Below are 26,142 nucleotides of genomic sequence, written 5' to 3' on the forward strand. Positions count from 1 at the left end.
AAAAGGTAGTGGGATCAGGCATGACTCCCTTAACAACCACCTCACTGAGCAATGGAAATTCCAGTCCCAATTGTGGTCATAAGTTGAGGACTACCTATATCCCTTTCTTCTAAAGCCCTGGGTTGCAGCTGGCCATCATTCTGATCTTTTAAAGAATCCTTGTTGGACCCAAAAATGTTTTGGGAAATAAATATGCTATTTCCATTCTGTTTGTGGTGTGCTGTTTAAGATACAGCCTTGTGAAATGTGTGTTCGTGTCTACCGTTAGCCATGGGTGACTTCGGGCCATTCGCTCTCTCAACCCAGCCTTCTCCATAGCACTGTTGACATAGGGAAACTGAGAGGGGAATGTTACGTGTGCCACTTAGAATTCCCAGAAGAAAGGAAAGCCTATCCCTTTTAATAACATTCAAGGCTCCCCGATGCCGACCCTTCTCTTTAGACCACCCCACTGGAGAATGTTTCTGCATAAATCCATCTAGGAGCCTGCTGTCCTGCCCTGGGCTGCGCGCCTGCAGCTTGATAGAAGGCACAATGACTTTGCATTGTTGTGTTCCAAAAAGGCAGTTTGTTGTTTAGGCTTGAAAAAAAAACGAAAGAAAAGAACCTCCCCACAACAAGAAACAAAGTGCTGTTATAAGAGTGCTGCTCCTCCAACACACACACACATAGATATCCCGGGATGATTTTTTAAAACCATTATTCTTATTTTGCAGAAAAGTCAAGAGAAGGACGTGCAGACAACCGGGGGCAGGGAGCGCTGCAGTCTTCGGCGCGTCGTCCCGGGAACTCCCACGCGCCCACCCAGGGACCCCTCTCGATCCGGCCTCTCCGCCTCACCCCACCCCGCCGCCGGTGCCAATTCCCCCGGGCGGGCGTGTGTTCAAATTCGTCCCCGCCTTCCCGGCCGGGCCTCTCCGCCCCTGCAGGAATTTTGCAGAAGGAACTCCCTGCCGGATGCTTTCGCTGCCGCCTCCCTTCATGGGCTCCAGCCACGCTCCGCTTGCACCTGCCTCAGATCCAGGTAATATTGGCGTCCTTCTGGCCGGGGAGTCGGTGGAAACCACGTCTGTACGCGTGTAGGCCGTTCTGGTGGTCCAGCTTGTGGGGAGAGATTGTGTGCAGCGGGAGTCGAGTGCAACTTTTCTGGAGAGAGATTTTTTCCCCTCCCCCTTTCTTCTTTCCTTCTGCCCCAAAGTACTGTACAAGTGACATTTTTTCAAAGAGTCATAAAATTTATTTTTCTCTCTTTTTTTTTTGCCATTTGAAATATCATCCGTTGAATACCGAGAATTGCCCTCTAGATCTTTACGCTTTTTACCAGTTTCTTCCTGTACTGTCCCCTATTTTTTGATAACACCCAGGACTGACATCTTTTAAAATTCGCCTTCTTGCTGTGCAAAAACGTGTGGCTGTCTAAAAGCAGAACCATTATAATTGCGCCTTTTACTGTTACTGCCACTACTGTCACACCAGGAAGTTTTTTTTTTCCCCTTCCAGTTTTGTTTAGGTACTGCATGCAAGTCTGCACAAAAGTGAGCCTTCAAAAATGCAGAGAGCAGCCTTTGGAGCGCAGTTGAGAACTGGGTAGTTGACAAAAAGATTTATTTAAAGGATCCCCCCTCCAGATAGTTTGTGTTCATGCAGTGAGGTTAATTTGGTTACTGAATTACCCCGTGTTCTGGTTTTGTACAATTCATTAAACCATAAACTAAGCGAATAGACTGGGTTTGCATAATTCTCTTAAGTCTTTCAAACCCTAACCAAGATTAAAATATAGGAAGCTTAACACATTGTATGAATACACCCAAACACACATAGATGCATACAGACATACATATTAAGGCTTTGCATGACAGGGCTAAAGATGTGCAAATGCAGCCTTGAAGCTTTTGAGAATTGGGCACAAATGTCCTTTTGAATTCTCTACCAAATTTGAAAGCAGAGAAATTGGAAAATTTGTCCAGATTTCTCCAGGGGAAGGAGAAATTCTCCAAGAGTTTCTTAAGAGCAGGGCTTAACCTTTTTACAATAGCCATGCTACAGGAAAGGGATTATGGGAGAAGTTCTCTCCAGATGTCTTCCACTGGGATTTATTAAAAATTTGGGAAGACAGCTGGAGAGAAGTACAGGTACCCCTTGTTCAACAACTGCAATTGGGACCAGCAACTTGGTCATTAAGCAAAGTGGTTGCTAAGTGAAACCACAACTGTGCTTATGATCTTACTTCAGCTTTCCTTTGCTTTACAGATTTGCAAAGGTCATAAATGTGAGGATTGGTCATAAAGTTACTTTTTCATCACCATCATAACTGCAGATGGTCACTAAACAAGGCAGTCACTAAACAAGGACTACCTGTAGAACTGGCTGATCAAACACAGACCACTAATACACTTCCTGACATGCAGGAACATCAGGCTCCACTCGGGGGAATTTCCCTGAAACTCTCTTCTTTAAAAAAAATCTAATTGAAATAGTCTTCCATCAGTTTGAATAAAAACTGCCAGGAAGAAAAATACAGGAGAATTTATTTCTCCAAAATTATTTGAGACTCCACTTTCTTGTATAGCAGCTTCTCAAATGCCTCCGATCTCAAGAAAATGCCAGTCAATCCTGAATTAAACAAATTGAGAGGGGGAAGGGGTATCAGTTAGACTTGAATGTCCATAAAGTGGTAAAAGGTATTTTATACATGCACGCATACATAAAATGATGAATGGATTTTGTCTGTTTATTTCGTTTTGAAAATATTATAGAACCTGAGGAAGGTTTACTCAAGAGGAACACTGCCCATAGTTATAGTGTAGGCCCAAGGAGCACGTGAATTCATTGTACTAATTGCAACTTGTTTAATTGCAATTGGCTGGTTTATCACAGCCCTCTAAAGCAAAAACATGCAATCGCAGAGTAGTTTGTGATCTGTGAACTCAGTCATAGGAAGCTGTTTTATTTTCCCACTGTTGCTTAGATCAGCCTTCCACAGTTTGGCCCTTCCCAAATTTGCTGGATTACAACCCCCATTATCCTCAGACAGTTCAGCCACGATGGAGGTGATAAAGATGGTGGTCCATCTTATCTCAAAATTGCCAAATTGAGGACGTTGCCACATTGACCACCAGCAAATCCAAAGGGCTTTGAGGAGATTCCCCAGCTAAATACATAATTTGCCACTGATCCTTTTGTTGTTTCACTTAGTGTAATGGAAGTTGAATCCTGGTGATTTCATGGACGTGTCCATGTTGATTTCTTGGCAATGACACCAAAGTGGCTTGCTGTCTTCCGAGATACTTTTTCAACTTCCAAGTGTAGATTACAGTCCTGGTATTTCCTGGTGGCCTCTTTTTCAAGTGCTAACTAGATGTAAACTTGCTTAGCTCTCTTGACTTCAGTTAAAGGAGGGTGCTGCCTCCTGCTGCAACTTATTGTTGATTAGAATCTTCCTAAGCCTGACATTGATTCTGCAAATGCAGTTAATGTACGTTTTTTAGAAATAACCTAGGAGAGGGGAAGGAGAGGTTAACTCTCCCCCCATGCTATACGGCAGTGTTTCTCAACCTTGTTAACTTTAAGATGTGTGAACTTCAACTCCCAGAATCCCCCAGCTAGTATAGGCTTACGAAGATGCATCTTCCCCTCCACTTCTTTCTTTTTGAGTTAGAAAAGATGATACCATTCATTTCTATAATTAGTATCATAGAATGGACATTTCAGTTTCAACACATCTCACTGATGTTTATTGGCTGATTTGGTTTTTGTGTGTTTGTTGTGTCATAAACCAAGAAACTTATCAGGTCACTCACAAGCAGTACTGAAATCCTAAGACATTGTCAGTTTTTTGTGCCTTTATTCTGATTTTTCTTGGGCTTACAAGTATATAGTGCAGTGTTTCTTAAGCTTGGCCGCTTGAAGATGTGTGGACTTCAATTCCCAGAATTCCCCAGCCAGCATAGTGGCCAAGCTTGAGAAACACTGTGTATGGTCCTCCAGATCTTGCTGAGCTCTGTCTCTCAGCATCCATTGCTATTTGCCACCTTGGCTCAGGGGTGATTGTGGTTCAGCAACATCCGAATGACTTCTCTTCTCTTTCCTATTGTAGAAGGGAATTTAACCTATGGAATCTTCTGGCATTTCTGCATAGGGGCCTTGCACCACTGTTGTATGGGCTGATGCTGTCTTCTATGCTTATTGGCTAAAACAATTTATTTCTGAGTCTGCTATAGAACATCTCAAATCAAGTTGTTTCCCACTGGAAACTCCAAAGCTCTGGAGAACTGCAGGTGGGCCATTGTTCCATTCATGGAAATTCTTATATCAATGCGGACTCAATTCTGGACTCTCCTCCATACAATGTAATGGTTGCCTACCCCACACACTCAGACTCACAAGAGGTTACTTAAATGAAATCTGATTTATTAGGGAAATTATGGCAGATACAGAGAAAGCTGAGAATGACTAAAAGCGCGCCAAATACAAACTAAAAACCTCGGCTCCAAACGTAATCCCTCCCCTCACCCGGCCATAGCAACCACCCCCTCCCAGGTGCTGCTAACCGTTGTTCACACATCCTGGGAAAGCAACCTTGAACACATGAGATAACCCAAACACATTCCAACCCAGCAGCCAACAGATAACAACTCCCCGAAGAGGAATCTTCCTCCCTCCCGAGATCAAACACGTATCAGGCAAATGACATGCGAAATGTTACGATGTACCAAGCACATTGAAACGGTGAACATGACATACAAGTTCTGGTTCCTGTCTTTCTGAGACACTACTATTTCACAAGTGTTTTAAGAAAGCAGAGGGACAGTGCTTTGGTAGCCATGAAGTTCCTCCTCATGGGGACTGCTTGGATTTTGAGACAGATAATTGGCATAAAATGTGAATGAGAGTGGACAACAGGGCACTGATTGAAGGCTATTTTTAACAATCTCCAGTTGATCAGCTGGAAAATGTATGGACTGGCTCCTTGTGTTGTCAGAATTTTGAGGATTGGCCTGAAACCAGTTTTGAGATATTGGGGAATCTAAATGCTGGCAATGTGGAAGTGTGCTCTGTCCCTTGGTTTCAATATACTGTGTAGTATTTAGGATTAAATTCTTGCTATTTAATATACAGTTTTGTGTTTTCTTCTTTAATTAAAATCTTCTAGTGTCCAAATTCCAAAGTCCCAACTTACCATGTTTTTTTTTTCTAAACAACAATATTTTCCCATGGGAAGATTCTTGTAAATTAACTTCAAAATCTTATTGCAAATCCATCTGGACCCTTAGTCCATTTGTAACTTTCCAAAACCAACTCTCTAATCACGCTTTTACTGTTTATTCCAAAATAGGAATTTTTTAAGACCTTAAATTTGTATAAAATTCTTTGGCTAAGGATTAAAGGAGACTCACCTGGTGTGATAAAACTTACCATTCTGCAGTTTCCTAATATCTGAAAAGCAGTTAACAAGCAATTTCCAAAAGTGATTAAGAAAGGACATAAGTGAACTCAGTGTCCATAAAGTTACCAACTGTAATTTGGGCAAAGATGGCACTTCCTCATCTCTCAGAGCTCTAAACCCACTGGAGACCACTGTCTTACAGTCTCCTTGCGAGGAGCAACTGTCTTGAGCGCTTGTGGGTGATCCAGAGTCCTCTCCTTGTCCAGAGAGGAATTCGGAGGAGCTGGTCCATATACCAGCTCCTCATTTTGCCAGTCACCTCTGCTTTTAGCAGAGCCATCTTCACTTCACCATTGCTTCCCCAGAAGTTGCATGGCTGCATACATTTTGGAAAACAAATCATCCTATATTTAAAGAGCACTTTGTTCTACCTCCAGTAATAAAATGAGCTCAAGAACTCCAAGAGAATTTTGAAATAAATTCTCAACTACGTTAAGATAAGGTAGTACCACAGAACCCCCCTTGGCAAACTTCTGGGAAATTAAAAGGCAGATTTTGGCATACGATTATGCTGGAGGACAAAGAATAGCAAATGGAGGATTCTACATTATTCAAAAGATTCACAAGACAAAAAAACTTCATTTAAAGTCTGTTTAAATGAACTAAAACAAACAAACTTTGCAACTTCCATAGCAAACAGAATATTTATTTAGTTATGAAACTTCCTGTTCTCCCTGCCTCTCTGCTTAATTCATATTTTTATATTTATTCTGGGATTCCTGTGACTGGTAAGGCAACAGGCTCTGTCTAGCAATGCCTTCAGTGTCAAGCTGTCAATTAGCCATGGGGTGGATCTGTCATATAAAGAGGTGTTGCCGTGGTTAAGTATTTTTATGTGCCTTGGGTAAACATTTGGGCCAGAATGCGAGTCCTCTGAAAATAAATAATTGAATCAATTGGAGAATAAGTTTACTTCTGCCAGCCCTACTCTGGTAGCCTTTAGATGTATTGGACTTCAGCTCCCATAATTTCTGGCCATACTCACCATAGATCAGCCTTCTTCAATCTTTTGACCCTGGAGGAACCTTTGAAATACTTTTCAGGCCTCGGGGAACCCCTGCCCATTCAGGCTCAAATATAGGCCAGAAGTTACAAAACTATTATATTTGTTTCATGAGTAGGCCTGTATTACAGGCATTAACAGTGTTCTTAAACTAAAAATAAAGAATGAAACTTACCTCTTGAATGTGAAGTTGCCCGATTTTGAAATAATATTTTAAATGAATTGTGATCTCCCAGGGAACCCCTAGTGGCCTCTCGTGGAATCCAGGGTTCTCCTGGTTGAGAAACCCTGCCATAGATTATGGGACTTGCAGTCTAAACCTTTGCAGGGCTTAATGTGCTATTACAAACATTAACATTAGTCAATTCTATGTCAAAATATGGGTGGGATTTGGGAGCATAACATCTCATATTTCTCTTAGCCCCACATATGTCTGTTGTAGGCTCTACCTATATTACTGATTGCTTGCTGCTGAAGCCAGAATAGGTTTAGTTCTGACCATGTTAGGAAGCTCCATAGACCCTGCAGACTGTGATTGCATTGTCACAAACTCTGATGCATCTCTGTGACTTACAACATTCCATTTTGTTGGAGATAGAGCATCAGTAGAGTAATGGACAGCAATGGCGTAATAGAGTAATCAGTAGAGTAATGGAGTAATGGAGTAGAGTAATCAGTAGTGTTGAGGGAGTGTTTGGTGTTGGAATAGTGTCGTCATTGGCTTGCTTCCAACTCCAGACGCCAACCCACAACTCTCGTCCTCAACCCATGAGTTTTCCAAAGCTACTAATCTATGCCTGGGCGTTCTAGGGCCAGAGAGCATGAGATAAACTTCCTGCTGAAAATGAGATTTGTAAAACTTTGAGGGCCACATAATCTTAGCCACAGCAGGCCGGTGGCACAGGGAGAGAGAGAAAAGTGAGAGAGAAATGGACAATGTGGCTGTATACACAGTACACCCACCCACTCCTTACCAGCTACTTATGCCTAAAATACATAAAAGGCTGTTGGGTGTGAGAGGAAGAGCTTCACTTCACTGGTTTTATTTTGCTTACTTGCATACTCATATGCAAGGGTCCTGGGTGGCTTACAAAAACACAACACAGTTGCAATCAAAACACAATCACAGTTGCCCAGTAACATAAAACTCATACAGACTCCTAAAAGGTCTTGGGGAAAAGGTTTGCCCTGAACCCCTTCCTAAACTGTAAAGGAGGGGACCTGCTCCAAATCCATGGGAAGTTCATTCTACAATAATATAGGGTGTACCCCACATGAGGGTAGCATTCTTTATCTGTGTCAAATGTTTTTGTGAAGGGGCCTGCAGAGAGCATGGGGGCAATGCTGGATGGCTGTAGTATGATCTGCAGGCAATTTGGACCAATGTCTGTATATGTCTTACTGAGCACAATAAGGGATGGAACTGGGGTGGGGGGAAGCGGGGCATGCGCCCTGGGTGCCGCGCTGGGGCGGGGTGCCAAAATGGGTGTGGAATCCATGTTTGCCGTGGGTGACAGAGACCCTAGCTGTGGCCCTGAGCACAACAAGTTGGATTTGGAAAACAATGGTACTAGTGCAGCTGGATCAATACACTGGTCATGTGGTTCCTCTCGGGAGCACTTCTTGCAATCTGTGCTGGCAGATTTGGTAACTTCCAAATTGTCCTCAAGGGCTACTCTACAAAATGTTCATTCCAGTAATCCAGTGCACTGCATGACTGACGTGAGGTTTCTCCCTTTCTTCTGGCTTCCCTTACAAAAGGTGATGAAAGGCTGTTTTTGCCACAGAGATAATTTATTTGTACATGACATGTGTATGTTGCCCAATTCACTAGACTCTTAAGTATAATGTGGCTGTCCAATGCCAGTGCTGTGTCTAAGAGCTTATTCTGTGCTATCAGTCTAATTTTTCCCCAGTTTCCCGTTCCAAAGGGCAGAAAACCGGGTGGCTGGTTTTCTGCATTTTTAGTTGGAAATGCCACCAAATGACATTTTTAATTTGCATTAAATTGGGTGGCCTAGTCGTGAGGCAAGGTAAAAGGGCTTTGATTGCATGGCTGCAGCTGCCATTTTGACTTTTTTGACTACCTCTGTGGACGCCCCTGCTGTGGCCTCAGAATGCCCATCCCTAATGTGTGTGGTATGGTCTATGAATTGAATCAGGTTGCTACCAAAGTAGAGGAGTTTCAGAGTCCGTGCGTAGAGCAGAATCTGAGTGCTCTCCATTTCTGTTCATAGACACTGGTCAGTAATGAAGAGCTGGGTAGCAAGAACTTGCTTGCTCGCTATCAAGAGTGATTTTTCCCCCCCTTTAAAGCTATTGGGCTGAAATCATTTACATACAAAATCTCTGATCAAACCATCTTCGACAGAGATGTTCCTTCACCCATTGTGTTCTTGATAGGAACAATTCTTATTATCAGCTGAGAACTTCCTCCATGGTTCTTCTATTGTCATGGCAACATAGTGTTAATATGTATTCCTGCCTACATTTCAGGCACACCTTATTATGGCAGTCAGTGGAAATAAACCACTGACTTTTGCAATGCATACATATGATGAATAGACAGAATGAAACTGCCTTACTTCTCTACAGCGTAAAGAAATCTCCAGAGGCCTTGCTGGTTTGGTTTTAGTTATACTGTGTTTCTCAGGACAGTCATTAATTTCCATGAAATATTCAGAATGTACCATTTCCTGGAGCTTTGTTTCTGAATTTAAACATCTGACAAGCTACTGTGGAAATCTATTTTGTTGAAAAATAACCATTTTCCTTCCTTCAGGTCAGGTTTTACCTGAACCTGTTAAGAATGCTATTCTAAGCTGGGAGGTGGTAATCCATTCATCCACCCACCCACCATCCCACCCACCCACCCACCCACCCACGCACCCACCATCCATCCATCCATCCATTATCTATCCATCCATCCATCCATCCCTTCATCCATCCATCTGGTTTGTATACTTTTTGTGAAATTGTGAATATCTGTTGCCTTGTGAAAGATCAGAAAAACTGGTCCCCTGTTCCAATATATCTCATATAGAAGGGAATAAGTACCTACCTACCCTGCTGGGACACTGGATCTTCTGGCCGTTTCCATTCAGGTGGGGTGGAAAAGCCAAAGGCCTATTAGATCAAAAAATTACAGAAGATTACTGCTCCCTTCCCCTGCCTGGCTGATACATGAACTTGGCCTTTGTAGGTCAAATTTGATGAATGTACACTAAGACTATGCAGCACTTTAGACTCAAAGATGAAAAAGTGCTTTGGAACATGCCAGATTGCAAATAAAACATGTGCCTGCATTTTTCCCAGGATCATGCAGCTGCCTGCCATATGATCCTGGGAAAAGGTGTGGCTGCTTTAAGGATGTAGGTGCTACATTCCTGCTCCTACACATTCTAAAACACCTTTTCACCTTCAGATTTGAAGCTCTACCCAATCCTAATACGCACGTATCTTTGGATGTTCCGTTCATCCATTCATCCATTCCATCATCAGCTTCACAGCAGAGAAGGGATTTGAACCTAAGCTTTTATATTCTAGATGGAACACAGAAAATGTATCTGTTGTTGATGAATAAAAACAGCTATTCAAATCCATTTAGATGAGGCTTAAATCTGGCTCCTTACCATTTCTCTTTCCTCACAGTAATTAGTATTTTGTTAGTAATTGATGTTTATCATGCCACTCACAGGACCAAAGAGGATGAGAAATGGGGGAAATAAAGGAATTGAGATTTACAACAACAGATGAATTAACTTGGAAGTTAATTTGTTTATTTGATAAAGTTAATGTTTAGTTACATTTCTCTCTTGCCCTGTTCTAAATGCTGCTGACTCAAATGTTTACAAATGGATACAGAAGAAAGCGGAAAGAGAAATGAGTTTGTGTTTGCACAGATGATAGGATCTGTGGTGGACCTGTGGAGGTTGGTCTACAGCAGGGAAGGTAATGGTAGAAGGATTAGATGATAAGTCCCTTTCCTAAGATGGTTACAGTCAATAGATCTATACAGGAGAGACACTAGAGGAAAGACAGAGAAAAGAATGCAAGAGTAAAATGTGGAAGGATATGTAGTTTTTAGAATTAAGAATTAATGGAATTAAGTAGAAAAAAGAAAGAACAGTTAGATTTCTAACACTGGAGATCTGTTCTTCAAACCCCTGCATTCCATCCCTTTTATAAGGGTTTTTATAAACTCAGTTGAGAACTAGGATACATATTCTGTGTTCTATGATGGAAATTACTGTTGTAATTTTATCACTATATTTTACTAAGGGCTACAAATATAATTTACCAAGGGCTGCAAAAATCTAGACTACCACTAGATGACAGCAAGGAGCTAGAGTTTTCTGTGTCTCTCTGCTGCCATTTAGTGGTCAATACAGAGATGACACCCCTCATTTCATCTGCCAATCCACTGCCATTAGAAAGTGCATGGAGCCTGATAATGTGATGGTGGCGCTCTATCCTATATTTATTTCTGTGTATGGAGCTTCATACATGAGAGGGCTGTTTTCAGCATCACCATCTGCTCTTTTTCTTATTCCAGGTGTTTCTTTCTTTGTTATCATTCTTAGATCACATACTAGCTCAGCCCCATCTATGGCACCTCACCTGCATTGTACATCCTGCTAAAAATGGTAGTCAACCTCCCATCAATTTAGCCTCACCTACTTTTCTCAACAAGCTGTCATGCAGTTGTCATGCTGCTCAGGAAGAAAGTTCCTGGTTTAATCTTTGTCATTAGCCAATATGAGATAAAACATTTATGTTGCAAAGATCCAAATGACCTTTAGATGACTGCAAAGAAATGCAGAGAACTCTAATTCTTAGCTGCCATCCAGTGTTCACTGGAGTTTTACAACCTGAAAATGGATTGATTGATTGATTGATTGATTGATTGATAGCAGCCTTTCTCAACCTTTTGATCCTGGAGGAACCCTTGAAATATTTTTTCAGGCCTTGGGGAACCCCTGCACATTCAGGCTCGAATATAGGCCAGAAGTTACAAAATTATTATATTCATTTCATGTGCAGGCCTCTGTATATGCATTAACAGTGTTCTTAAACAAAAAATAAAGAATGAAATGTACCTCTGTAATGTGAAGTTGCCCAAATTTGAAATAATTTTTTAAATAAATCACAATCTCCCAGGGAATCCCTAGTGACCCCTCGCAGAACCCTTGGGTTCCATGGAACCCTGGTTGAGAAACCCTGATTTATAGAATTTATATGGCTGTCCAACTTGTTGTAACTGCTGGTAGCATACAGCAAACCAAAAAAACAAAACACAACAAGACAAACATTCTCAATTAAAATCCAGCCAGATAGACAAAGAGAAACTTACATTAATAGCCCTCTATAGACAGGAACTCCAATCATCCTGGCCCCATAGCCTGAAGGAAAAGCCATTTTTACTGCCTTTCTGAGGGCCAACAGGTTTGGGGCCAACCATATCTCGGGGAGAGATCACTGCAGAGGGCAGATGCCACAACAGAACAGGCACATGTCCTGGGTCCCTTCAGATGGCGTTGTTTCAGGGAAGGGATCCAAAGTGTGCCCACCCTATTGGAGCATGTGGGATGGGAGAGATGGTATCTGCCATAGGATGATGGAGATTATAGTCTAACACTTCTGGAGAACAGCAAGTCTGGGAAGATCCAATTAAGTATTTCTGGAATGAATTGATGAATAGCTTCATCTGGGATAATGTTTCTTTTCCTCCATTGAGTCAGGTTGCATATTGTGATGAAGATACATGTTTTAATGCATGAGTTGTAAGAAGGAAGAAAGCTTTCTCCAGCTTAAGGGTGTTCGAAATAAGTAGCCTCAAAGTCCTAGAACTCTCAGCAATTGGTTGGAAATGCTTGAAGTTGGATTCTCTGGAGACTCCCCAAATTGGGAAAGTTGGAAACAAACAACTTCCATGCAGAAAAAAAATTGAGGATATGTCTTTTCCTTGGGAAAAGAAAGTAAAGTCTCCTTCAAGTTGAGCTCAGCTCCTGTGATTTCATGGAGAATGTCTGTGTTGCTTTCATGGTAAGAGCACAGAACTGTCATTGCCTTCTGTGATGTTTTCCACCTTCACAATCTAGCCTTTAATCCTGGTATTTCCTGATGGTCTCCCATCCAACTGCTAACCCCGTTTGTTACTGCTTGGTTTCCAAGTCTCCCAAAAGTCTGCCAGGTGCAGCGACCTGTTGAACTTTTCTTGAAATGCTATTTTTTAAAAAAAAGGCATAGGGTTTTTATAGTATTTTTATTTTCAGGGAAGAATGTTCAAAGATATTTTCCCCTCCCTCCCAATATATGGCAGTTTAATTCTTGATCTTTCTTAAAACCTGTCAAGAGGTCCAAACCTGTAAGTCTACATATTAAGAATCTAACATTAAGAAAATAGCTCAATGAAATTAGGATATGCTAAGGAATTCTGGAAAAGTTTTGAAAACTAAGGCTTAATTTGAATTTGGACATGAATAGAGATTAACGTTAGGACATTTTAAAATATTTATTCTTGACACTGTGATGCCATCATAGAGTAACCCGAGCAGCATCTCTGTCTGACTTTTTTCAGCCCAACATCAAAGGTCTCATGAGCAGAAAAGAACAAATCCTCTAGATGGCAGACAATACCAAGGATGGATAAATACCTACATTCCCTTTCAGCTTCAGGAAAATCCACCCAGTCTTACCTAGACCCTTCATAATATTCCATAAGGAATGCTATTTATGGACTTAGGTGATCAGCATTCTTATGAGCAGTCTGAAATGATTTCCAGATGTTCTGTTCTGTATGCTATGTATGACACAAGTTGTAACTTGACCCATCTGAATGGTATCATGTTGAGGAGATCTGGGATGCCCTCAACATGTAAGTTTTGATGTCCACTGACCTTCCCCACATTGTTTGTTAGGTAGATTGCTTGTAAATATAATGCACAAGTTCTTCACTGTGGTTTCTAATGCCCACTTTTGAACTTTTGTCCACAGAAGGAACTTCAAATCAGTAATATTCAAATATAGGTCACCTGTATTTGTAAGTGGATGTCAAGGTTTTTTTTCTCTAACCAGTCCTTAGTAGATCTCAGTACAGCAATCTCTCTGGAATGTTAGGAGGAGGAATTTGAAGAATTCTGCCTCTTTTCTTCCACTTAAGAGAATGTGTGCATTCACCCCCCATTACTGCCATCTATTGGTGAGCCAGATTTTTGCACACCAGATCTATTAGCACCACCTAGCTACTCCCTAATATGGTTTATTTGATGTTACCTTACTGTGTTGTTTGAACACTTTTAATATGGTTGCAACCCATGGTTGCAGCTGGACTTCACGATGTTTCGGGGAAGGTGGACACATCTGGAATATTGACAGCATGTTATGGGTATCCTAGGAAAATGGATACCAGAAGACAAAACATCCTCTCTAAACATTCAGGATGCTCACCATCATCTCATCTTAGGTTTTTATCTGTTTTTTTTTTTGGCGTGGGGAGGACAGATGAGTGTTCTTCCAAACAAAACACTCAACTGTAGCCACTCACCATTTTATACAGTACTCTAAGAATGTTTTGGGGGGTCTGTGTGATGCTGGGAGACATTGCTGAAAATCAGGATCTTGTCTAGGCTGGGCTTTTGCTTTCTAGCATCCTATTTTCTCATTTTTAAAAATAATTTTAAAAAATTAAAAATCAGGTGAGCTGGGGACTCTGATGGGTACAGAGGAACATGTTGGCAAATACCATGTGTGAGGCCGAATACTTGTGATTACCAAGCATGCTTAAGCAAACCATGGCTGAATGAGCTTGGAGAAGCTAGTTTGTGAGGAGGAAGACCAACAGTGTTGGAGCACAGACTAAGAAAAGCTGAGTGAAAAATAAGTGAAATCACGCCTCATGTAGATCTCACCCTGTTCAACAGGGAATCGGAAGTGTGGTGATGTTGGACCTCCAGCCTGTTAGAGATCCATATGTTTGCTTATTCCCTCATGCTTTGCTTCTAAAATTATAAATAAATCCCATATTACAAAGCCAGCATAAGTGGTATTGTTAGGTCTAGGAAGGTTTTCACAGTTCATTGCCAATCAGTCTTGCAGATAAGAACCAACCTGCCTGATATCCCTACTTCACACCATGTACCTTCTGCTAACCATGCTTGTGAAATACTGTATATCACCCAAAGCTGGTGTCTCTAGGGTCCAGAGCTTATATCTGGGTGACTCTGGCCCATAAACCCTTCTGTGGGTTGTGAATCCCGCAACCCAGCCCCTGCATTAATGCATATTCAGAAAGCAGTAAATAGCTTCATTCCTTTGCGCAATTTTAGATGGTCAGACTCCAGCAAAAATGCATTTAAGTTTTCTTTTCTTAATTTGCTGAATGAATTTTGCAAAGTTTAAATGATAAGCATGCAACTTAAAAGAAATAGGCAACAGCAAGGAAATCTGAAGGATAAGAATATACCTAGATACAGATACAAGAGTTCCAATGCAATTTTTGCTGGCTGGAAAGAAACACTGAAACAGCGAAGAAGCAAGAAAATGTTGGACATTCATTTAAGAGGGCAAGATAAGGGTCAGAAGGTGTATGGCAAAGTCCCTCTGCCAGGCTGTGATGACATAACACTTTGAAGTCCTCAAAATTCTTGGCGTTGATTGGGACTGGTCAATCCTGTTCTTAGTTGTTTAGCTACACCAGATTGGATCTCATCACTCAGTCCAGCTTGGGATTAGCTCCTTCAGGCAGCTGGATCATGACTGCTGCTCGAAGAGCAGGTGGCAGTTGTGGCCAGGGGAGCCTTTGCACAACTTTGTGTTGTGCGCCAGCTACGCCCCTTCCTGGATTGCGAGTCCCTCCGAACAGTCACTGACGCCCTAGTCATCTCCCACATAGACTACTGCAATGAGCTCTCTGTGGGGCTACCCTTGAAGAGTGTCCAGAAGCTACAGCTGGTGCAGAATGTGGCCACACAAGCAGTCCTAGGAGCCCCAAGGAGGGCACATATAATACCATTGCTGTGCAACCTGCATTGGGTGCCAGTTTGCTTCCGGGCCCAATTCAAGGTGTTGGTTATCACTTTTAAAGCCTTACATGGCATGGGACCAGGTTACCTGAGGAACCGCCTCACCCCCGCTACATCAACCCATCCCACCCAGTCAGGCAGAGAGGGCATGCTACGGACCCTGTCCGTGAGGGATTGCCAATTTGCAGGGTCCAGGAGGAGGGCCTTCTCTGCTGTGGCACCCGCCTTTTGGAATAAGATACCCCTGGAGGTAAGACAGGTCCCCACTCTCCCGGCCTTCTGGAATGGAGTTAAGATATGGTTATGCTGCCTTGCTTGGGATGGGAGGGGGGATAGCCATTCATGGGGGTGGTTGGTACTGTGATGGTGCCAAGGATAAGATCTTTACTTGCCATCTTGCATTTTATATTTTGTATTTTTATATTTGTATCTGATTTATTTGTATTTGTGTTTATATTTATATCGCACTGTTTTTAGCAATTTGTCATTTTTATCATCTGTAAGTTGCCCAGAGTCGTTGTATGCGAGATGGGCAGTAGAGAAATATGCCAAATAAATAAATAATCAATCAATCTCTATAATTAGGAGAGAGATTCCACATCTTGAAATTCAGGTGTTTATAACCTCTTGACCTCAGTCCACTAATCCACTTAATGACAGTAGCCTAGTTCCTTATTTCTTACCACTCCTTACTTCCAGCATATATTATCCCATCATATTTATGTTCATGAGAAAGTCACAGGATCATAAATAGAACAGGTTAGTCTTTTTTAAATAGTAATTTTATTTAAAATTACAATTACAACAATAAAAACTAATACAAACTAAAAAAATAAAAGAATAAAAAGAAAAAAGAAAAGGTGCAGAAAAGAAAAAAAGAATATAGTAAAGAAAAAGAAAAGAAATAAAGAAATGACTTTCCCCTTTATCACAACAAGTATAAACAATTTTAGTGATGTATCACCTTCTCTTAAAATAAAACAAATGATCTTTTCTTCCCATATCTCATATCTTATCTATAAACAAATCCTTAAAGCCTCATCCTTTTGGTCCTGATGTCAGCAAAAGTCCATTAAGGGTTACCAGAGATAACAACATGTCCATTTTAACCCTGATCAAATAAACCAACTCTATATTCCTTCCTTTTACTTCTAACAATCTTGATCCTTGGTCACTTCAAATAATGTCCTAGAACTTGGTTTCTTTTCATTTTTTCTTTGTCCCTTCACACAAAATTCTTCAAAGCTTTAACAAGCCTCTTTTGTAAATCCAATATACAAAAATTATCCAGGTCACTGTTTTGGTTTGTTATTTGTATATCCCTTTTAATTATTAAGACATCAGCTGGTTTCTTTTGTATGTCCAGTACAGCATCTTTTTCCATGTCATTCTTGTAGCCTGTCATTTTTAAATTCATGTTCAAATGAGTCTCAATCTTGTTATGTAAAACTTGTTCCTCTTCCATAATATCTTGTAAACACAGTCTGTATATAGAAGCAGACACTCTTAAAATTAACTTCTGTGTCTATTGTTCAAAAATATCCTTCAGTGTGTCCAATGTTAAAATACTTTGCTCCATTCCGTATTGGTAAGTAAAATTTAAGTGTTCTTCTCCTTTAATTGTAATCTTTAGTTTCTTCTAGTTCCCTCTAATTTTAAAAGTTTTATATTATTAGGGTTTTTTTTTAAGAATTCAAAATAAAAGCATTTTCCCACGGGAAGGATTATTTATAATTAATTCCAAATTTTTATTTTAAATTTATCTGGACCCTTAGTCCATTTGTAACTTTCTAAAATCAAAGTTTTAATTGCCCTTTTGCTGTTTATTCTCCCCTTCCTCCAAATTCCTGGTGACCATCCAGTTTTCGTGGCAACAGTATATAAGCAGTTTGCCACTGCCTTCTTCCAGGTTGTTTTTCAACTTCTTAGTCCATCTTACAGCTCTGGTTTTTCGTGATGGTCTCCCATCCAAGTCCTAACCAGACCCAACCATGCTTAGCTTCTGAGGCCAGATAAGGTCAGGCTGATGCTACCATTTGCTTTGCTTGATTATAAATCATGATATGCTGGGGATCGGTTTGTTAGTGTAAACACCCTACTTTGCTAATTGTGGACTTGTATCATGAGCTTTGAACTATGTGTCATATATACATACATGCTTAAATACATGCTGGTGATTATAGCCCCAACACTGACTCTTACTATTGCTGTTCTGTATTACTGTTGAACTGAATGTTGAAAAAGAAGATTGCCAAGGCAATAAAAGCTTTCCTCTGTCACCCAAAGGCAGTTGTTAAATTAGGAGTGACATGGGGGAAACAGACCATTAATAAATCTCTCAGCTAGCTATCCATTCTTTACTTTAGGAATGTTTTTGAATGCATGACTCGCCATAGACTTCGTCTAGACTGGGCTTGTGAGCATCTGCATATTTATTTGAAAGTTAGTTCCATTAAACACGATTGCAGATATTTTTAACTGAATGTAGAAGTAGCACATTCATACATGGGCTGTGAGATAGCAAGGACAATGCATGCAGAAACCCTGCTTTAATATTATTTATTTATTGGGTCTAATTAATGGTTTCACTTGCTACCCAGACCTTCCTGCATTGATAAAAAGCATTGTCACCATTGATAACATGGCTCATCCATGGCATCCTTCTCAATCACCTGTGAAGGTTAGGAGTTGGGGGTATTATTCTGTAGCAGTTCTGACCCTTCCTAGATGGAAGGTTCCATTCAGTGTGAAGGATGAAGTAGTTCTGCGGTCGCTCCAATATGGGGTGCCCCATGGCTTCGCATTCTACATTGCTTAACATCTCTAGGAACACCTGCTGGGAGAGGTCATCTGTCTGTTTGGCTGAGGATACACACACACACACACACACAGATGATACCCTGATATACATTTCGACAGTGGGCCAGGGAGAAAACGTTTTGGACCTTCTGGCAAGGTGTCTGAAGGATCCAAGCAAATAGAGGGATGTTCCATGACTTGGGGTTTTCCTGAATTTTCAGCTGCTGCTAGAACAGTGGGGGAAGTCCATGGCTGGGGGATCTTAGCAACAGTCCCTTGTGCCCTTATTACTTTAAAGTTGGATTATTGCAAAGTGATCTATTGAGGCTGCCCTTAAATACTGGCAGGTGAGTTCTGCTTCAGCAGTATTAAGATGTCAGCCTGACAAGGTAGACCAGATCAGGGAACTGACTCTGCAGGAAGACTAGAACTACACTTTAACAGGATAGACGATCATTACAGAATCTTGCAAGTTACCTGTTCATTTCCAGGTACAATTTAGGATACTAGTTATTACCTGTGAAACGCTTTACCAATTATGTCTAGGCTGCGTATGAGATTGCCTCTTCTAGTGAGATTCTGCCTGTTCTTTTCAATCAATTTGGGAAGGGATTCGCTAAAGGAAAATCCCACCTACTCCCTCCCCTATGCCACCAGCTCAGCCCCTTACCACTTGTAGCAAGCTGACAGGGCCTGGCCATGAAGGCAACATCAACACAGGGCCAGCAGTACAGTTGCCCCTGGTTCACTCTGGCTGGGGAAGCTCACCGCCTCCCAAGCCCTGAGCCATCTCCCCATCCCAAAATCACAACAAGGAGGAGCTGCGACAGTGAAAGGGAAGTAGTCTTAGTTCAGCCATGGTGGCTTGCCATAGATGGTCTGAGAGGACAGACACACCCTCTCTCCCTTTCTCCCAGTCCTGATATAATGAATGTGTCAGAGCCTGGGAAAGAGAATGGCAATTTGCAAAATATTAGAGCTGGAACTTCTTCATCTCCCTTTGGTATCAAGGAAGTGAGTGACAACTTCCCCACTGATTCGAGAGGCAGTCAGCAAGAGAATCAAAGAATCCCTACCTTAACAAACCTACTGGTAACTGGGATGCTGAAGTGCACACGTGCTGCTTCCAAGATTCTGTAACTCTTTCTTGTGCTCAGTTTGCAAATGGTAGGTTTTTTTCACAAATTTGAAATCATTTGTTAGATTCTTTTCTTTAAAAAAAATCCCTGAATCTAATTCAGGAGAGCTTGGTAGCATAAATATTATCTTGCATTATGGCATCTCTAAAAATGCTTCTTGTTTCAGGAAGACGCATCGCTCCAGATTTCTGTGGAGCAACCCTGCGCTTGGTTGATAGCTTTTGTGTCAAAAAGGGTTAAGCTGCCAGTGTTCAAATACGTGTATTTGTATACATAGCAGAACCCCCCAGTGTGAGTATGTGGGGGGGTGTGTGGAACTCCATGTGACCGCATGCCTTTAGAATCTAACAGTCTAATACAGTAGCTGAGTCCAGCAACAAGCACCAGCCAGCATTTGATGAAGCTAAAATAGCGTTCAATAGCCACTGTGATAGCGATTTAATGAGGACTGAAGACCTGGGCTATACCCCATTGACACTGGCACTCACTGTCAACATGGTTGACAAAGTTTTGGCTGTGATCCTCAGCTATATGTCCAACTCAGGCGGCAACACCTAGTTAACCTTGGTTGATCTCAAAAAAGCTGAACAGGGTCAGATCTGGTGAGTACTTGGAGGAGAAACTACCAGGAAATTCCAGGGTTAGGAAGTAAAAAAAAAAATTATTCCAGAAGAAGGCAAAGGCAAACCAGTGCCACACTGTTGCCAAGAAAACTGTATGGAACAGGTCCACGTAGCCACCAAAAATAAAGCTCAGCTTGGTGGAGACTCTACTTCATCCCATGTACAGAACATTGCACAAACACGTTCAGGGTGGGACACTCCAGAGTGTTCTTGAATTGCAGCCAATGGTTATTCAAAAGACTTGAGTCTCATGCATTCTGTGATGGACTGTGAGGGTGACCTTGGAAGACAGGGGGAAGAGATGCTGCCTAGGGAACGATCAGATAAAAGAGAAGATCTTAAATCTGGCTTTCCCCCGTCCTGGTCCAGTGCTTTAACCGCTCTGCTTTGAGTCTCACTTGCTCATTTAAAAAAAACAAAAACTCCTTTAAAGATTCCCCTTGTCTCTTGTTCCCTTTTTAAAAGCTTCATTTGTTGGCATTTTCATTTAAGTGGTGGCTTAAAGCCTCCAGAGTAGCCTGCGCTTTTTTTAGATCCCTGAAAGGATCTTTGAGAAAGTGCTTAATAACTTTAAAACAAAAACAGAAGTCACGAGAATGCTCAATTCGCTCATTCTTAAAGCGGTGCATGGGGTTTTTTTTTTTTTTTCTTTTTTCTTTTCCCTTTTTGGTTTCTTCCTTCCATTGTAACATTCGGCTCGGCAGGGAGTGGTTTTCCCCCGATCAGCAACTTCATAGGCTGAAGCTGGATCCTGTGGGCTGGATTTTCCCTTAAACTCTGCCTCTGGATCGAGCCCTGAGTTACTTGGTGCTGAAGCACGTAGCAAAACGCCGACTGTTGCTTTCCTGCACAGGAAGAGTCCCCCTGTGCTTTATTTTCCTTTGCTGAACAACAGCATGAATATTTAACCAGGAAGGGGGGCTGGGTGTTGCTTTTTAAAAGAACGATGGGGCACTTCTCCCTCCTGGGGCACAAGGTTAGTGAACTTCAAACTTCGTCTTACATATGTCAAATGTCCTGTCCTTTCTCGTTACTTCATGGAGCGGCCAATAGAATAAAGCAGTCTAAAAAAGCCGACTGCTTTGTGGCTGCTGAGAGGGGGAAATGACTTTATATCTAAGGAAATGGTGCGTGTGTTTTTGCAGGAGCGGCAGGGGGATGAAAAGGTTAGAGATGGAAGTTTTGTGCTAAAAATGTCCCCGTCGCTTTGTGCAAGCTTCTGAGTTGCTGCTTGCACCCGGACTTTGGGGACCTGTTCTCCCTTCGCTTTTGGTTTAATTTCAGTAAAAGGGGCTGAGACGTTTTTGAAAAGGGGGAAGGGGAATGGGCCATCTTTTTACAAAAGAATGGGGTCTTCAAAGTTTCGGTTTGAAATTGTGTACTCTGGTGGGTTGGGTAGGCTAGCCACCTCTGCATATTTTAGTAAGTAGAGGGTGAAGAAATAGGAATGGGTGCTCTAAAATCAGCAAGCCTCTGAATCCCAGGGGGATCTTTTCTAAGCAAAACCAGTCAGCATCAGGTTATCCTAAAATTGGATAATACACAGGGACAGTGCATTGTTTGACAGCCACTCTTGAACATGTATTAATAATCACTTGGATGGATCCACAAGTCGCACCAATGACCCAAAGAAATATGTATCTAAGGGCTGGCAAGGAAGCAGTTTGTGAATGTGGAAGGACAGACTAATCATTTTTTTTTAAGATTAATTCTCCACTTAGCTGTGAAACTCAATGGGTAACCTTGGGCCCGTCATTAGCTCTCAACCTAACAGACCTTACAGGGTTATTGTGAGGATAAAATAGGGTAAATGAGAGAAGAATTATGCAAACCATCCAAAGTAATGGGGTAAGGGGGCCAATGCAAATAAAACTTCAGAAGCTGAAAATGTGCGCTCAGTTTAAACCTGCAGAGGGTACAGTGACAAGGGATGGGCAGTTTATGATTACCTGGATGATTCTGGTCTGAGCCTTCAGTATCCCACCAGCTGCACCCAAGTGGTCATTGAGGACATTTTCTCCAGCAAGGTTCAGAACTGTAGAGCAGGCCTAAATGGTGCCATCCACTTCTCTGGTTCCTTGATAAACATGTTTGCCTTTGTGTGTAGCTATCAGGGTACAGGAAGTCAGGAAGCAGAGTGTCTTCTCCTCAGGACTCCCAGTATGGCTTTTGCAGCAATTGGTATGTCTAGAAAGCAGACATGAGAGCAGATCTGATGTTATTTGTACTGTTCTTGAGACGAGAGCTTTGAAACTGATTTATATCTAAAATTCATGTGGGCATGCATGCATTACGTAGATGGAAATGGAAGAAAGCTAATTAGGACTAGGGTAGGGTTACCAGATCTGTATTGCAAAAATATGAATCACCACTAGATGGCAGGGAAGAAATTCAGGGAAAACCCCCAACTCCTTTGCTGCCACCTAGTGGTAATTTGGATTTTTGCAGCACCGATCAGATAGCCCTAGTCTCTTGACACTAGAGGCAATGCTGCCTGAGGAATTCTGGAAGTTGTAGTCCAACAACTCTGGAAGATGGTGTGAAAGCTACTGCTCATTATTTTGGGAATGAATCTAGGGGCAGATTCCTGAGTACTGTACTAAAAGTTTCTGCTGACAGATTCATTCACAGAAGTTTTGCATAAATATTTCAGGTATAGGGGACCAGGTAGACCATATTAGAATTGCCTTGTGTAACTGACATCTCTTCAAATATATTTGGACCTCCACTCATGAATTCTTGACAGACATGGATTTTGCATTCTCAGTGCAAAAGTTTGGGGGACCATCTTCTAGAACAGTGTTTCTCAACCGCGGCAACTTTAAGATGTATGAACTTCAGCTTCCAGAATTCTCCAGCCAGCAAGTGGCTTGGGGCTCAGCCACAGGCTGGCTGGGGAATTCTGGGAGTTGAAGTCCATACAACCTAAAGTTGCCAAGGTTGAGAAAGCTGTTCTAGAGAATAACATCTGGCTGAAAAAGAAGCAATAATATGAATGCAAAAAAAGGGGGGGGGTTAAACCACTGATGAAGCTTTGATTAGCTTTTCCATAAAGGAAAATGAGATTCAAGAATAATTGCTTGTGGGATTCTTCATGACTGTAACCTTGTAAGCATCAAGCATTTGGGAATGGAGCTAGCATTAACTCACCCAGCAGGAAATCACCTTAGATAGTGGGGGGGGTTTAAAGAAGAGAGTTGCATATTAATATTGACCAGCAAATAATATCAGCAAACCATTTTCCTCTGCCTGGGTCTTTTCAAGTCATACATGTACTGTAGAACACAGTATGTTTACTGAATTACTTGCATGCCATTCCTCCAGTAGTAATGCATTTCTGAAAAAGAAAAGACAAGTGCCAGCTTAACTTCATCCCTTGTTTATTGCTGAGGGTTTTGGAATTTCTTGGTGCAAATTTGCCAAGGAGAGCTGGAAGGCTTTCCAACCAGCATCTTGATTTCCTTGCCATCCTTGAACAGGAACTGTCCAGGCTTAGTTTGGACTCTTCTGTTCTCCAGATGTGGGCTTTGAACTGAACACCCACTGCTGTTCATTTGGCAGTTACTTTTCTTTGAATGCGACTTCTCTGTGTCCCTGTTGACCTTTGTCCCTCTGAATGCAACTGTGTCCCTTGGAATGCAACTTCTCTGTGTCCCTGTTGGAAGGCATCATTAATGGTGATAGGTAGGTTTCTCCAGTCAGATCTCCTCCAGATGTGCTTGGCATTATAACAGTCAGCAGGGCGATTCTGGCCAAGTCCCAACACATCTGGAAGGCATCCTATTGGGGAAGCCTCATACAACGCAAGAACTAAATTAGGACTAATTTTATTTGCTTGTTGTTTAAAAAATTTTTAGTTCTCTTTTCACAAAAAGTAACCTCAAGTAGGTTGCAATAAAATGGTACACATTTTGAAAGATTAAACCCAAACTTGGTATCATATCCAAACAGCAGCAGAAGCTCAACCCAGAGTTGATGAACAGGTAGGATATATGATGATGCAAAGGATTCAGCACCAGCTGGACCTGGAGAGAGAAGGAATTCCATACTTGAAGAACCACCAGTATTGAGAACACCCTCTTCAAGTTGCCACAGGATGAATATCTGTGGGAAGAATGCCATTAAGAGGGCATCCAGTTCAACCTTAATTGGCAGGCAGATACATAAGGGAGAAGATCCATCCCAGAGCGCACTCTTAGCACCACTTTTTTTTTTTAACCTTCAGCTGTGCCCATCCTGAATAATACAGCAGGTCATTGGTGGAATAGAGCCAGTCTGGCGTAGTGGTTAAGGCTCCAGGCTAGAAACTGGGAGACCGTGAGTTCTAGTCCTGCCTTAGGCACAAAGCCAACTGGGTGACCTGAGGCCAGTCCCTCTCTCTCAGCCCTAGGAAGCAGGCAATGGCAAACCACTTCTGAAATCTTGCCAAGAAAACTGCATGGACTAGTCCAGGCAGTTGTCAGAAGTCAAAAGCTGACTCGAAAGCACACACACAGAGACGCTGATGGAATGGTACAAAAAAGTGAATGGAGCTATAGCTATAGCTATCATAACCTGATCTCTATTTAAAGCTCTCTGTCAAAGATAAGTTGTTTGGTGAGCTTGTAATCCAATCGTCAGCCCTTCAGGTTGGTCCAGGTCAGGAAACAGACACCATGAGAATTATTGGAACTCTACTTTCGTTGTAGGGCATACTAACAGAATCCTGAAAGGCTGACAGAGAATCCTTCTCCTCCTTATATACTAAAGAGAATCAAGGTGGGGTTACCTTGAGTTTCTTTTTCATCCCTCTGTTTTCCCAGAGCTAAACTGATGTTTATTTAACCAATCTTTCATTCCTTCTTCAAGTTTATCTTTGTACTCCTCTACACCAACCTGGGCAAATATATGGGGGCATTTGTAAGCATTATTGTGGTTTCCTTGCCGCAAATCAGTGTGATTGGTTGAATGGTTTGCTGCAGTGACGTGGTATATCTTTTTTTTCCTCTACACTTAACAACGCTTAGGTTGATCTTGAACAGGACAAAAAACAAAAACCACACATTTGTGCTGCATAAATGCAGGAAAACTACACATCAGCATTATTTAGTTAATTGAGGGATTTATTGTTTGTTCTGCAGCAATTTTTCTGAGAGATGTGTGGAAAATTAAAGATTACTGGAAGAATCCAGGGTAAATTTACTAAGTTTTAAGTTGGGATATATGAAGCCTGAGATAAAGGAGGAATTTAAAAACTGTAAAATGTTGCCTAGGCAGTGATGGATTTCTTTTCTTTTTCAAATATGGTGGCTAAAAATGTCTTCATCGGCAGATAAATCTCGGAAGTGATTTAAGTCTTAAGTGATACTAATCAGTTTTTGTGCAGCTGCACAGTTTATAAAATGACAGACATTTTAAAGTAAACCTTAGTGCTGCCAATATAGTATTGTTTGTTATCATGTTTTACATAAGCTATTGTTTTTATACATGCATATATATGTAAGCCACATTAAACCAACATCCAAATGTGAGTTAGAAATATAGGTGGTCCTCGCTTAATGGCCACTTGTTCAGCGACCATTCAAACTTACAATGGTGCTGAATGAGTGGTACTTACAACCAGTCCTTGTACTTATGATGGTTGCAGCATCCCCGTGGTCACATGATCCCAATCTGGGTGCTTGGTGACTAGCTCGCAATTACAAATGGTCATGTTATCGCCATTTGTGACCTTCATTGCCAGCTTCTGACAAGCAAAGTCAATGGGGAAGCCAGCAGGAGGTTGCAAATAGCAGTCACATGACTGCTGGATGCTGCAACTGCATGGGATTCACCAACAACAGCAACTAGGAGTGCCGTTGTAAGTTGGTGCAGTCATGTGACATTGTACCTTACAACCTCATTGCTTAGTAACAGAGTTCCCAGTCGCAATTACTGTTGATAAGTGAGGACTACCTGTACGGGTTTCATTCATTATTTGATACTTGTGTATTCATACCTGAGGATGATTGTTTTTTCGCAACATCCTCAAATTCAGTATTGTCATCCACCTGGCTTGGCACTGGCTTTTAAGGGTTTCAGTCAAGCATTTTTACAGCTTTACCTGTTCCTTCTTCCACTTTTAGTGATT

The 26,142-nt window shown here is 41.6% G+C and overlaps 1 protein-coding gene across 1 annotated transcript in view; it reads left to right on the forward strand.

Moving 5' to 3' along the window:
- Positions 1-20,851: 20,851 nt before the first annotated feature.
- Positions 20,852-26,142, forward strand: part of PLD1 (phospholipase D1) — a 138,578-nt gene continuing 133,287 nt past the window's right edge. The window contains exon 1 of the mRNA XM_063306443.1: positions 20,852-21,009. The gene's annotated coding sequence lies outside the window, so the exon portion shown is untranslated. The remainder of the gene's footprint in view (positions 21,010-26,142) is intronic.

Source organism: Candoia aspera, chromosome 6, assembly GCF_035149785.1.
Source record: "Candoia aspera isolate rCanAsp1 chromosome 6, rCanAsp1.hap2, whole genome shotgun sequence".
Classification (NCBI taxonomy): Eukaryota; Metazoa; Chordata; class Lepidosauria; order Squamata; family Boidae; genus Candoia; species Candoia aspera.